General features: G+C 37.3%; 1 long non-coding RNA gene across 1 annotated transcript; it reads left to right on the plus strand.

Annotated features, from left to right (window-relative positions):
* The first annotated feature begins 1971 nt into the window (after nt 1–1971).
* On the plus strand, nt 1972–9780 carry LOC147648597 (uncharacterized). The gene is made up of 2 exons (XR_015280560.1): nt 1972–7155; nt 9452–9780. It is a non-coding gene; the product is annotated as an uncharacterized LOC147648597 (long non-coding RNA).
* Nucleotides 9781–13659: the final 3879 nt, after the last annotated feature.

Below are 13659 nucleotides of genomic sequence, written 5' to 3' on the forward strand. Positions count from 1 at the left end.
TTTACACTACAAGTCTCTGCAAGAAGACCATAAAGCTAAGAAAAGAAGATAAAATAAAGAGGCAGTGATGAGGAATTACCTTAGTGAAAAATCACAGAGCTTCATCTCCTCCTTTACACCATTTTAGATGTGTTTTAAGGAATGACACAGATTGATTCCATTCTCCTCTTTTAAAGCACTTAAATTTAGGGCTTTGTCAACGGTGTCATTTCCGTGGTGAGATCTTTCTGGCCTCAGAACAGCGTTCGCTGAGGGAAGTCCTACCACAGCTCAGGCCTTGACTCTGACAGATTGCATAGGCAGTGTCTCACACCCCTGAGTAGCAGCACAACCCTTCAAGAAAGTAATTTACAAAGAAAGGTCTGTCTCCTAAGAACCTTAATATCCAGTAAGCAGACTGGGTGACATGGTACAGTGTGGGCTTTCAGACTTCAGAGCAATCAACTACTAAAATTCTTGTGTTCTAATTTTTTATATTATTTAGCTCTTACAAGCTAGACAGAATAGAGGTGGAATTTCCAGAAATTAAGCCACTGTAAAAGAGGAAAAACATGAGAGATGTTAAAAATTAAATTTCAATTGTACTTCTAGATCATGTATTAGAAGTAAATATAGACTTAATATATCTGGGACTAGTTTATTTGTATGAACATTTTGACATGAAAAATAATCTTATATTCATCAGGGAGTCAGCAAGTTAAATTATGATTAAGATATACTACTGACCTGTTCAGACTTTTGCAAGCCTCCAAATGGCAACATCATACAAGTAACTCAGAACTCTTGGCTGAGATATTCACTTCTTTCCTCTGGCTTTCAGAGAGCAGGAACATCCAGGTTTCTGAATGCTGCATAGAAAGATGCTGAGGGCCTCAGAGTGTCTGAGCCAGAGGGTGAATTAAGTCTTCCCTATGAACACCACTATCTTTTCAGTATTCAAAAGGCTACGCCTGTTTTCAAGCTTGTATACCTGTTATACAGAAGAGGATTGGCACTGAAATTGAATTTAGGCAGTCTGGATACAATCTGTAGGGAGTGTAGGGAGCTCAGGATGGAAGACTGTCTTCCAACATAAGGGTTTGATCTGTGGCTAAACCCTCTTCCTTCCATAAATGTCACCACTCCTTAGACTGTAAATATCACCTGCATCATGTGTAAAGACAGGTTTTAAAATGGATGGATTTAATGCTTCTTTCTAACACAGGGAGCCTATTGGCATCTGAAGGACAAAATCTATTTTCTATTTTTTTTCCTTTTCCTTTGTGTTGCAATGAAAATGTAGGTGTAAAGCAATACCTAGCCAACATTCTTTACACAGCACATTCAGATGAACAGAAAAATAATTGCTGGAAAATCCTTTATTCAAATACACATAATTCAAAATGAAATCTGTACCCTCACACCTCAGATTTACATTCACAAAAATGTAGTATATTCACCAGAAATTACACTTATCGAGGGTCTACCCCATAACCTCTCAGAGGCCTTTTTCTATACTTTGTGTAAGCAAGCCCGGCTTTATAAAGTGCATCTACATGTCTGCAGGACAAAGGGCAACATCAGATTAACATCTGAACTTTTACACTGACTCAACATGCACTAAACATAGTCTGCATGTCATAGACATCCAATAAAACCTTAATATAAACTTCTCTGCATGCATTTGGCATAGAATCATATTACAGAAACATGTTTAAAGAGCATAGGCTATATATATATATATATATATGTATATGTATGTATGTGTGTATATATATATATATATATATATATATATATATATATAAGTAAAAATTAAAAAAGTGATAGATTTATTCCTCTTCAGTTTTGGCATTTTAGAGGACACATGAGCCTAAAAAGACATAATGAAAATTGAAAAAAAAAGAAAAAAAGAATGAAAGCAATGGATTTTTGTTTATTAATATTTACACAAAATTTGTGAAAGGAAGAAAATACATTTAATGAGCCAGGTATAGCTTTTGCTTGGACATTTTGACAAAGTGAAATGTTAGAAACTTATTTTCTAATTGAAGTAAATGTGCTTTTGTGGTGGTTTCACATTGGTTGATATTGGGTGAAGAAGGAAGAAACCACCCACGGAAGTGATTTGTCTGAGAGAAGCTGCTGGGAGCTTCCTCTGTGCCTGGGAAATGGCTAATAGCTGGCCAGTTCTGAGAACTGACAATATTTTGAACCATTTAGAAATTAGATCTGCCTCTGTGCAATCCACATTTTAAAAACAGCTAGCCTGGGAACTCTCTCTCTTTGCTTCTGGCCTCGAAAGGTAGCGGAGCTCCGGAGGGGCCGGCCCTGCTCCGCTGAGGCCTGTGTGGCCTGGGGGAGGCCGGGTTGGACTCCAGCAGCTCCCGGGCAGGGGATGGAGGCTGCAGGGATCCAGCCCCAGTCTGGGCCAGGCCATGGCTGCTGACATCTCACCAACGCTGAGCTTCCCTCCCCGTGCCAAACCAGGGTCTGCTGGGCCCCAGGCTGAGCCCCCGCTCCCAGCGGCTGCTGGGCAGAGGGAGGGGCCCAGCGCGGCCTGAAATCCAGCACCGTGACTGCTGCGGCCACTGCTTACAACCATCTGCAGGCCTGGACGAGATACTAACCCTTTCTTTCAGTGCACAGATGAGACCTGCAGACCACGATTCTCCCCTTGGGTGAGACAAAAAGAGTGAGAACATGTAGAAAGACAGCATGAAAACACCAAGGTCAGTTAAGAAGGAGTCAAGCCTCAGATGAAAGGAGAATGAGGAGATGCCCTATTAGGGCTGAAAGGTCTTTTGGTAGTACGATGGAGATAGACAATGATACACTGTAATATTCCCTTTAATTCACTAGAGAGTATGGTGGGATGAAGTATTCAAAATAGATCTGAGCAAAGGCATCCATCGATGAAGCCAGGCAGATGCTGGAGCAGTAGTGATCCGATGAGAAGCTTGAATAGAGAGACAGAGATGAGAGCTGATGAAGACCCTTTTCCCCCAGGGAGAGAAGAAGAAAACCTCTGTTTCCAGAGATGATCACAGAGACAGATGAAGAGAACCTTAGCCTTTGAACAACTCATCTTTAAAATAATACCCTGTGAGTTCATGGCCCATGGACACACCTCTAGGAGGGCTGCGAAAATGGGAGGGATTTCACAATTGCAGAACTTATCCTTTTGTGGAAACTTTCCATTTGTGGAAATGAAAAGTCATGAGAGGACAGTTTCTTGTGGAGAAGTCTCCATGGCATAGCAAGAGGAAATTCCTCTCCCTACAAGAACTGATGCAAAACTACTGTATAATTGGTACTGCTTTAACATCCCAGGTTTTCTCTCTACATGGTCACTTGGGAAAGGAAAGTAGTTTGGGAGGGCGGTGGAAAAGTGTTTTGGGGCTTTCATTCTGATGCTTCTTATTCTTGTAGTCCTGTTAATAGTTTCTTATACTTTTAAAGTTTTGAGCCTGTTTTGCCCTTCTCCTGATGGATATCTCACAACAAGAAATGAGTAAGTGCACTGGTGATTTTAGACAGTGCTTAACCCACCACATTATTTGGTGCATTGGCTGGGAAATTCAAATTGGTGAATCAAAACCACTACAGCTTTTTATCCATCTACTCAACATTTAAAAAAAAAAAATATTTGAAAACAACATTTTCAAATACTTTTTTTTTTTTTATAGGTTTTTCTTTGAAAAATTCTCATGTTTTCTTTAAAAAAATAATGATATATATCTTGATTTTTTACAATAATGAAATAAAAATCAAGGAAGCCTAAGTGAAATTTTGGCAATACAGTTTACTGCTGAAAATCTGAATCCTCTTATTAACATATGAGCTCAAAAATTTCTTTGAGATTTAAGCATCAGTCTTCTCAGCTACACTTCTTGAATGTTGAGAACCACTCTTTATTGCTCTTGATTTACTTTCCTGGATTTTCACAGAATCACAGAATAACAATTCAGTTATTCAAACTGAAATAGTGGGAGACTGAAACAAAACAGTGGGAGAGGATCTCTGGATATCACTCAGTCCAACTCCCTGCCAAGGCAGGGTCACCCAGAGCCAGTGACACATCCAGGTGGGATTTGAATGTCTCCAGAGAGAGAGACTCCATGACCTCCCTGGCCAGCTGTTCCAGTGCTCTGTTACCCTCAACAAAACAAACTTCTTCCTCACGTTGAGGTTGAACTTCTTGGGTTTAATTTTATGGACATTGCTCCTCATCCTGCCACTGAGCACCATGGAAAAGTCTGGCATTATCCCCTCACCACCTGCCTTTTACATATTTAAATGTATGGATGAAATCCTCTATCAGTTGCCCCTTCTCCAGACCAAACAGGCCCAGACCCTGAAGTCTCTTCTCATAAAAGAAATCCCCAGGATCCCATTGGTCCTCTTGGATACAGGGGCACATCCCTGACTCATGATCAGCCTGACACCCATCAAGACTCCCAGGTTCTTTTCTGTGGTTTTCATAAAATGTGAGAAGCTTATAATATCAAATCACTGTATTCCAGAATTTTGATGTTGCAGTTGTTAGATCACCATCAAATCAGAACCTACTGTGTATTTCATTTGATAATCTTATTTCTCACCACAAGAAAGAGAAGTATGATTTTAAATCCTGCAGGAGAAAAAGTAATAAGACTTAGGAATATAGCTGGAAATATTCTGATTAAATTGGTTTTCACTTAAAAATGCTCACACATCCGCTTGAAAACCTTGTGGTTTTCTTAGTTTCTTCTGTGAAAATCCACATATTTCCAGACAGAATTTATCCAGACCTTCATTCTTTGACATATTAAATCCATATTTCAAACTTTTGGCTTCTGGAGGTTCTGGATTTTATCCATTTAGTCAAGTATTGAATGAAAAATATATAGATAGATGAATAAGTTTTTTTTGCTATGGATTGATAGAAATATATTTGAAATTTGGACCAAAAAAAAGGTCTGTCTGCAAAGATAACCTCTGGATGTTTAGCTCTATTCAGAACTACATTTTCTACCTCCAGATCTGTCAACATTTATTTTCTGAGCTTTAGTTCTTTTCTTCTTCATAAGTCAAATTTCTCATTTGCGAAACAAGAATAAGTACACTTGCTCTGGTTATACAGAAGATGTAATTACAACTTAATGAAAGCCGACAGAATTGCCAATTTCAGCTGTATATGGTTTGAGAGGAGAACTGAAATTGTTAATTTCTCATCAAGAAAAAAATCTGGTTTATATCGTTATGACACATTTGAAACATTTCAATTGACATTTCATCATTTGTATTGTGATGTGGGATGTTATGGAATGGTATTGTATGGTGTGTTATGTAATACTAAAACATAGAAATGGAAAGTAATTTCAGAAGAAAGATCAAAAAAAGAGTGAAATAGCTTATTTCAAACAATGTCAAAATGTAGTGTGTTGAATTGTGAGAGCTTTTATCCCATTTTTCTTCTGAACAATGTTATATTGAATCTGACCCAATTTTGTAAAGTGTTTAATTTTTGAGTGAACTGTTCAATGTTGATGGGAATGTGGTTTTGTCAAAGATTCTTCTATTCGCTTGAAAAGTGCTGTGAAATCTAAGAATGAAAAGTGCTGTATAAAGACCAAAAATTGCTATAATGGGTCTGATCCCAAGCAGGCTAAAGAAAGATGACAGCTCAGATAACTTTTTCCTCTCCCTTTATACAGCTGTGTGAGCACACTCCTGTTTCCTGATCTCTGAGGGAAGCGTGCCAAGGTCTGGTCTTGAATCTTTTGTCAGTCGATACAGAAGAATCGTGGGCAGCATAAATAACATGGCCTTATGTCAGATGGCTGGAAGTCTTGTATGAAGTCTTGTAGAATAAGTATTTCCTCTTTCTGGGGCTTATTGCTATGGGTCGCAAGAAAACTATTTGGATTTTGAAAAAAACTTCCTAGTTCCTCTTTCCTACATGGATTCTAGTGGAACTATTAAGTATAGATTTCATGATCTTACACCTCATATGATCATATGAGCTGTTAAGGTATCTGTTTTGGGGTATTTTTAGGCATTATTTTCATTGATCATACTGGAAGTTAATAGCTGTAAATATCTATTTGTGCACAAAGCTGAGTTATAGGATCACAAGCTGTTGAATAAGGAGTGCTGACACAGAGAGAAACAAAAAATGTGCCCTCATTGGCATAAATACAGAATTTTATGTTATCATGCTCATTTAATTAGAAAACCAGTCTGTAATATACACAAAGAAGCAACTATACATGCAGATCAAGTCAGACAGATAAGAAGGTGTGAATTTCCAAGATCTAACATTTAAGTTGAACCAAGCCCAGACCAAAGTAACAGTCAGAGTTCCCAGCTGAAGTTGCATGAGAAACATTTGAGTGTGATTGGAATAAGGAATATTTGGATCAATACTTGACTGAGAGCCTGGGTCACCAGCAGTAAAGTCATTGCCTGAGAGCTCAGAGTGAACACTTGACTCTGCCAGGACAGGGTGTGTGTTCTATCAAGTCAGAGTGCAATCTCACAGGGTGAAGCATCATGAAAAATCCAGTAGCTATGAATCAGTGACGCTAGCAAGGATAGAACAACAGGGGACCTCAACCCTTCTGCTTCAGGGCATGAATTGTTTTAGAAAGATGAAAGGCATTTTCACCCCTTTTTTCCCTGAAGTATAATAGAGAGCAATTGGCTCCTCTGGCTGCATGTCAGAGTCAGTTCCTCTCAAGTATCAAGCACTGACCATCACTGATGAGAGGGCAGTAGGAGAGTGGGACTCTTGGGTGCTAATTCTTGTTTGCACAGAAAAGCAAGGCATGTAGGCAGATAAATACTTCAAAGCTGTAAAAAACCCAAAAAACAACCTGTGTGGCTTCTGAGAGTTAGAGGTTGAGACACACAGATCTCTGTGCCTCTAGGTTAAATAAAGTTTTGTCATCCTCAGCCTCTGAAGTGATTAAATTTGTCCCAGTATCATTAGAAAATGGAATTAGCAGCAATTTGTGGAGCCACAGTAGCCTGGGGGTGGTTTCAGCGGATACAGCGACACCACTCTAATAACAAGGGCTGAGAATGACATGTCACAATTACTGTTGGTGCTGCTGTTGATTTATGTCAATGCAACAGTTCCATGGCATCCATCATTCAGCTTTATGCTGATCTCCTGAAAAGTATCTCTGGGTTTGTAAAAGTTTTTTAAAAGACTTTGGTAATTTTGGGATGTGCTGGTGGGTCATGGGGGGGGAAACATGCAATATTTTGTGAATAATGCACTGAAAATGAACTTTAGACGGAGGTTTTCAACAAGCTTTCAAATAGGAGAAACAAGGATAGAAAAGAATGGTGCATTATTACCTAAATGCTTTTAAAAGAATAGTAAAAGTATTTTCAAGGATTACATAATGGTATAGTTATAGTGGGAAAAGATAGTACTTGATTATTCTGAGTCTTCTTCAAGTCTCTGCATTTCTAAGAAAATGTCACACTTTAATTTCTGCATTGTTGGAATGGGTCAGTCATAAACTGACCCTCTTCATTCTTTTTTTCCTCTTTCTTTGATGATTGGAAGTATTGAGATTATTCTCTATGTCTTTTTTTTTTTTTTTTATTTTATTTTGTTTTTTTAAATGTCCCAAACAATAAAATCCATCAAATTTATTGAAAGTCACAGAAAAATACTTTCTGGATGCAATTCAAGGCCAAGCTCATAGTGAATTTGAAGTGAACTTTACCTAATCTTTTGGCTTAGATAGAAACAGTACAAACAAAAATTTCATTTCCCCAGCACTAGGTAAACACCCATCCAGTCACTGCAGCAGGTAAGAAAAATGTAAAGGTTGTGTTGATAAAGACAAAGTCTGTGGCTGGTATCCATGTCAACAGACAGAAGGATCCTAAAGTTTCAATTAAAATTTATTTAATGCCAAAAAAAAAAGAAAAAAAAAAAAGATAATGGGAACTAAAAACGTATTTTTTTAATTTCCAACAAAACTTAAATTATAATCAAGCAATAACTCCAATTCTTCCTATTTGTGTCTCTTCTAGTCTTTTTCTTGACTCACTTGAAAGTAGATGCTTCTCTTAATCTCCAGATTCACTCAGATATCAGTGCAGCATACAGGAGAGTGTAAAAATCTCTTAGATATCCCAGGCCTTTTATGCCGTGCTCTGAAGAACAGAATCAAATGTGGCTTTTGAAATGTTTGGAGAATTCATTGCGTAGAAGCTGTTTTTCTTCCTACAAAATAGGCTGAAAAACTTACCTCTCTCACGGGGAGTAAAACCTTGCTGAATAAAATTAAGTGAATATAAAAAATATAAGGCAAATATAGTTCCAGATTGGCCTCCTAACAGACTTGAGAATTAATATTGTTCCTTAACAAAGAACACCAATCTAAAGTATTTAGTTTAGTTTTAATTTATTATAAATTTATAATCCAATCCATATTACTTAGCAACCTTCCTACTGATTCCCCACCCCATCTCTGAACTTAAACTTAGTTGGAGAACGTGTTGCAAAAACACAGGAGCTTAAGATTCTTCCCAAGACCTCATGTAACCTCTCAAGTCTGAAGTTACAATTGTCTGAGCACTTACAGATTTATTTTTTCTTCATAGCTTTCCTGAGCTGACATAAAGGTTGATAAACTTGGTGACAAAATGGCTATTATTTCAAGTAGTTTCTAAAAAATATCATTTTTGTGCCCTTCTGCTTTCAATAAAATTATAGGTTTCCTTATTTTTTATGAAACAATGGCTCTCAGCCCTGTGCTATCTTTCCTGGGCAAAAGACTGATGAGATTGCCATGTCTCACCATTAATGCAATTATTGCTGCTGATGTCAATGCAAGCATTGGCTCTCCTGAGGTCTCCATCCACTGTGTCACTTGTGAGGACAGAGTTATAAACAATATCTTGTTATTTATCCTGCCTTTGTAAATCAAATAAATGCAAACACAACAAAAAAACCAAAAACCCGAAACCAAATATTTCAAATAAATACAAATACTAGAAATAAACACAAACACTGTGAAATAAAATAAACTGCTATTTCAAAATACACCCAGATAAATAAGAGCAATATTTATGGAGATACACTGGTGAGAGATCAGGTGGGAATGTGAAGAGTTGATAAATTCTCATTACCTGCTCAAGGCTGAAAACTGAAATGTGTTGGTAGGCATCCGCTGGAAATTCAATCAGGTACCAGGACATAGCAGGTATTCCCTGCAAAAATCCAACATGTGTAGATTTCAGTTAGTGTTTAGGTGTTCCATCCCTGTGCAGTCAGGAGTGGAGGGGGCCTGTCAAGGTCTCAAGCTTGTCTAAGGCGTGAGGAAACTTTAAAGGGTTTGCTCCATCCTTTTCCTCAACATTCTCCAGCTCTGAGGTTTATTTCTAATAAGGGAATCAAAGCTTACCTTATTTTTCTTTTTCTTCCTTCACTAAAGTTTGGGGTTTTTTTAATGTCCTTTAGAGTCAGCCAAAAAGAGAAAGGCAGAAAGATCCACTCAGAAAGGTCCACTCACATGATGCTGTCTCTATTTGCATGAGGCTTCAAGCACTTAAACTGAAGGAGGAAGAGATGACCATGCTGGTGATGGACATGAAAATTTAGGGGACCTCAGGAACTTTTTACTGGCTCTGTCACCAGTGGAAGAAGTTCCTGTCCAGACACAAATTTCAAACTCTCAACTCATGTTCTGATAACCCACAAGCCCTCTTGATGAAGCTCATTAATATCTTTCTTCCCAGTCCTAAAACTTGACCCTATGTTTCCAATAATCATACTTCCTTCACTGGTGCCTCTATGTTTTACTTTTATTGAATTGCATCAGATATAGGCTAAACCAGATTTATTTTGGGGAAGGAGGAAGAACTGATACAGTCTGCATCCATCCAGGTGAAATCAAAGTAAAGAAAGCTTTAGTGCAACTTATAGCATTTGTTAGTGCTACCCAAAAATGTGACCACACTTGTCCAAAAAACATAAATGTCAAATTGGATCAAGTTATTTTAAAGCTCTAGGAAAGGAGTACTTATTTTAGTAAATTAATTTGACTGGTTTAGATCAGAAAAACATAGGCAAAGAAGATTTTAACAGCTTCCTGTTACAGAAATAAACACCAACATGGTCGTTCATTCAGTTTTACTAATTCCTGGTAAACTGATAACACTGAACTTAAAACAAATGACTATCCAACGGTCATTTCTGCTGGCAGTTAAAGAAATTTCTAACCAACAGACAAGTTTTATTCTGGAAGAGCCTTCTGTTGAGAACAATGACTTAGGTAATTTGAAATTTCTTTGTTGGTTTTTCTGGCTCTTGATTTTTTTATATATATTTTTTAATTTTTTTAAAAATAATGGTGACCACTTTGTTGATGACATTATATACCTTAGTTTCCTATGACATTAAGTGACTGAATTCTGTGATAGAGATCCCTTTCCATCCATGTGTGGTTTTATGCATTATAGGGTAATTCAAGAGACAAACAAGAAACCCAAACAATGTTTACATATTCTGAAGTAGCTGATACCCTCAGAAATTTTGCAGGTGAGACAAATTCAAACGTACATAATTAACATCCTGCAGTACCTTCCACCTGATTAAACTAGCTATAAATAGCAGGACCCTGAGTTAATTCAGGCAAGCAAAATGGTGTTTATTAATTTTATTTGTTTTATGCTCCAGATCCTTACTCTTGAACATATCTTAATAATTTAGTTCAACAACAGATTTTTCTGTGTAAGACTGTTTGGTAATGCATTCTATTCTACTAAGTAGTCATTAGACTGCCTGCCCTAATGACTATGATACAGATGTGGAATTCAAGGAACCTGGGTTTTATTTTTTTCATTAATACAATGCATGATTTTTTAACGAGTCACTCTCCTACAATGAGAGCTTGCATAACTTTGAGTTTTCTCTGTGAAGCAGGAGGGTCCAGACAGTATACAGTTGAAAAGTGCTGGTTTCTCTCCACTGGATATAACAGGAGCATTATATGCTGCTAGACCTACACATCTAACATTTAGACACTTAAATTTGATCAATAATTATGGCTGTATGTTTCAAAAAATGAACTTCATTAAGTCATTAATTCATAACTTTTTTACTGTTTTGATATGACTAGTGTCTAATTTCAAAAAGAAAACAAAACAAAACAGAAACCCCAAAAAAATACCAATTACCCTATGAAAGTAAAACAACAACAACAACAACAACAACAAAAACAACAAAAACAACAAAATGAGTAATGCTAAGGTAAAGGAATCTACCTGGAACAACATCCAGTAAATAAAATGAATAATCCATAACTTTAATAACAAAAAAATGTAAAGAAATTTTGATCTTTCTTAGTAGTTTGGTGGTTTGTTGAAATAGTGGTTTGTTGAAAGGGACATTAAAGACCATCTCATTGCACAGTCCCACCATGGACTGGGATAGTTCCCACTAGAAAGGTTGTTTAGAGCTCTATCCAACCTGGCCTTGAACTGTTCACGGTATAGAGCTTCCACAAATTACCTGGTCACTCTTTATATTCTGAGTAAAGAATTTCTTCTTAAAATGCAATACAAACCTGACCTCCTCCAATTAAAAATTATTCTTCCTTGTATTGTCACAATCTACCTGTATAAAAAATTATAAAAAACTTCTTCTCCCTCCTTTTTATATGGCCCCTTAAAGTACTAGAAAGCCACAATATGGTCTCCCTGGAGACTTCTCCATACTGAACAACCTCAGCTCTCTCAGCCTTTCCTCATAGAAGAGGTATTTCATCCCTCATTCCTCTTGCTGTACAATAGACAGGGAGGTCCATGTATAATTTAAAATCACAGTTCACAGAACATCCTGAGTTGGAAGGGACACGCAGGGATGACTGAGCCCAGCTCCTGGCCCTGCACAGAGTAATCCCCAAGAGTCACAACCTGTGCCTGAGAGCATTGTTCTAATGCTTTTTGCGCAGTTGGTGCTATGACCACTCCCCTGGGGAGCCTATTCCAGTACCCAAACACCTTCTGGGTGGCAAATATTATTCAAAATATTTTTTCCTTTAAGTTACTGTGTCTACTCCAACAGATGTTAATGTTCCCCCTTTCTCTCAGACCTTTTTTGCCCAACATCCCTGTACAGACTGAACACAACTTACCATGGGATGTAATACCAATTGGATACCAATGGCATCCTAAGAAATGATCCAACCATGTTGTGGGTGGAAGTATTAATTGTGGAACAGTTCCTGAGTCATAGTCTCCTTACCTTAGCATCTTATTGGCTATAAATAATCAAGATTATCCTCTGATCAAGATTTTGATTGATTTTTATTTTTTTTTTTAATAATAATGGATAAATAAGGTAGGGTTCTCTAGAGGGGGTTAACAGTCTCAAGAGCAAATGCTTCTTCTCAGGAAGCCCATCTTGTACACAAAATGAAGACTGTCCAGATTGTTTCTGGCATCAATCTTCCTTGTCTTTAACTTTGCACTGTAAGGTTATCTCACAAATTAGGAGAAGCAAAAAGAACAGACAAAAAACATGGAACAAACATGAGATCCACTCAATTTTGTTCTTCTCCTGACTTAGTAAATTAATGTACTGCCTAAGTAAATGACATACTCATTTTTTTTGTTGTTGTTGAATTATGTGAAAAAAATGTAAGTTTTGGTGTAAAATTTAATTCCTTCAGGAGACCTTTTCTATGGAGAGTCCAGTCCTCACCTGCACAAAATATTTTCTCACATGAAGACAAAGTAGAGATAAAATCCCAAAAAGCCTCAATAAAAAAGTCCTCAACACCCTCTGTGATCACTAAAGTCACATGAGTTATATCAGCAACTTGATCAGATTCATGTCAGAAGTTTTGGGCAAGTGAAATGCTTTCAAAGATTTCCCCTAACTCCAGAAAGAAAGGATATTTTTCTAGCTCAGACTGTGATAGAAGTGTGACAGCAAAATTGAGATCCTAAAAGCCTGAACAGCAAAACAAGAATACCTGTTTCAGTCCCCACAGCATAAAAAAAAAGGGAAGAGAAACTGTAATATCAAGAGATGACATACCTGAAGGTTGTATTTTTCTCAGTTCATTTCCATTATGTTGGACTTGCCCTTCCTGACAAGGTCTGAAGAAGATGTAGTTTATGAGGGTGGTTCAAGTGTGATAAAGAAGCTGCAAGTTGAGGACATGAAGGGTTAGGTGCCCTTGAGGAGCGAATGGGCTCAAGTGCTCTGCAAGGATTGATGTTATTAAGTTGAATTATTATTATTAGCACTTGTACAACATGGAGAATGGATGAGCAAAAAAAGAGGAAAAAAACTGCACATGAGCAAAAGTGAAATTAAAATGCAGTGCAAAAAAACATTGCAAATAAACTACTAACACTTCATATTTGTAAATATATATCTAACATATGCTAAAATTAAAAAAAAAAAAAAGCTGAAGAAAACACAAGCATATCAGGTCAACTAGATACTTGTTTCAGACTCTGCCTTAAAATCTGATAAAAATCAGTTATGATCCACCAAGTTATGTGGTAATCTGCCTTCCCACATAAAACTCCTTAACCCTTTGTAGCTGGGAGCTATATTATGTGTCCCACTGAGCAGTGTTTAATTGGAGTCAACAGGCACTTGCTGATAGAGGACATTTGTGGTACCCAGTTCATAGCGATGGATGGTGCTAC

This window comes from Cyanistes caeruleus, chromosome Z (genome assembly GCF_971803275.1).
Source record: "Cyanistes caeruleus chromosome Z, bCyaCae1.hap1.1, whole genome shotgun sequence".
NCBI classification, from domain to species: domain Eukaryota; kingdom Metazoa; phylum Chordata; class Aves; order Passeriformes; family Paridae; genus Cyanistes; species Cyanistes caeruleus.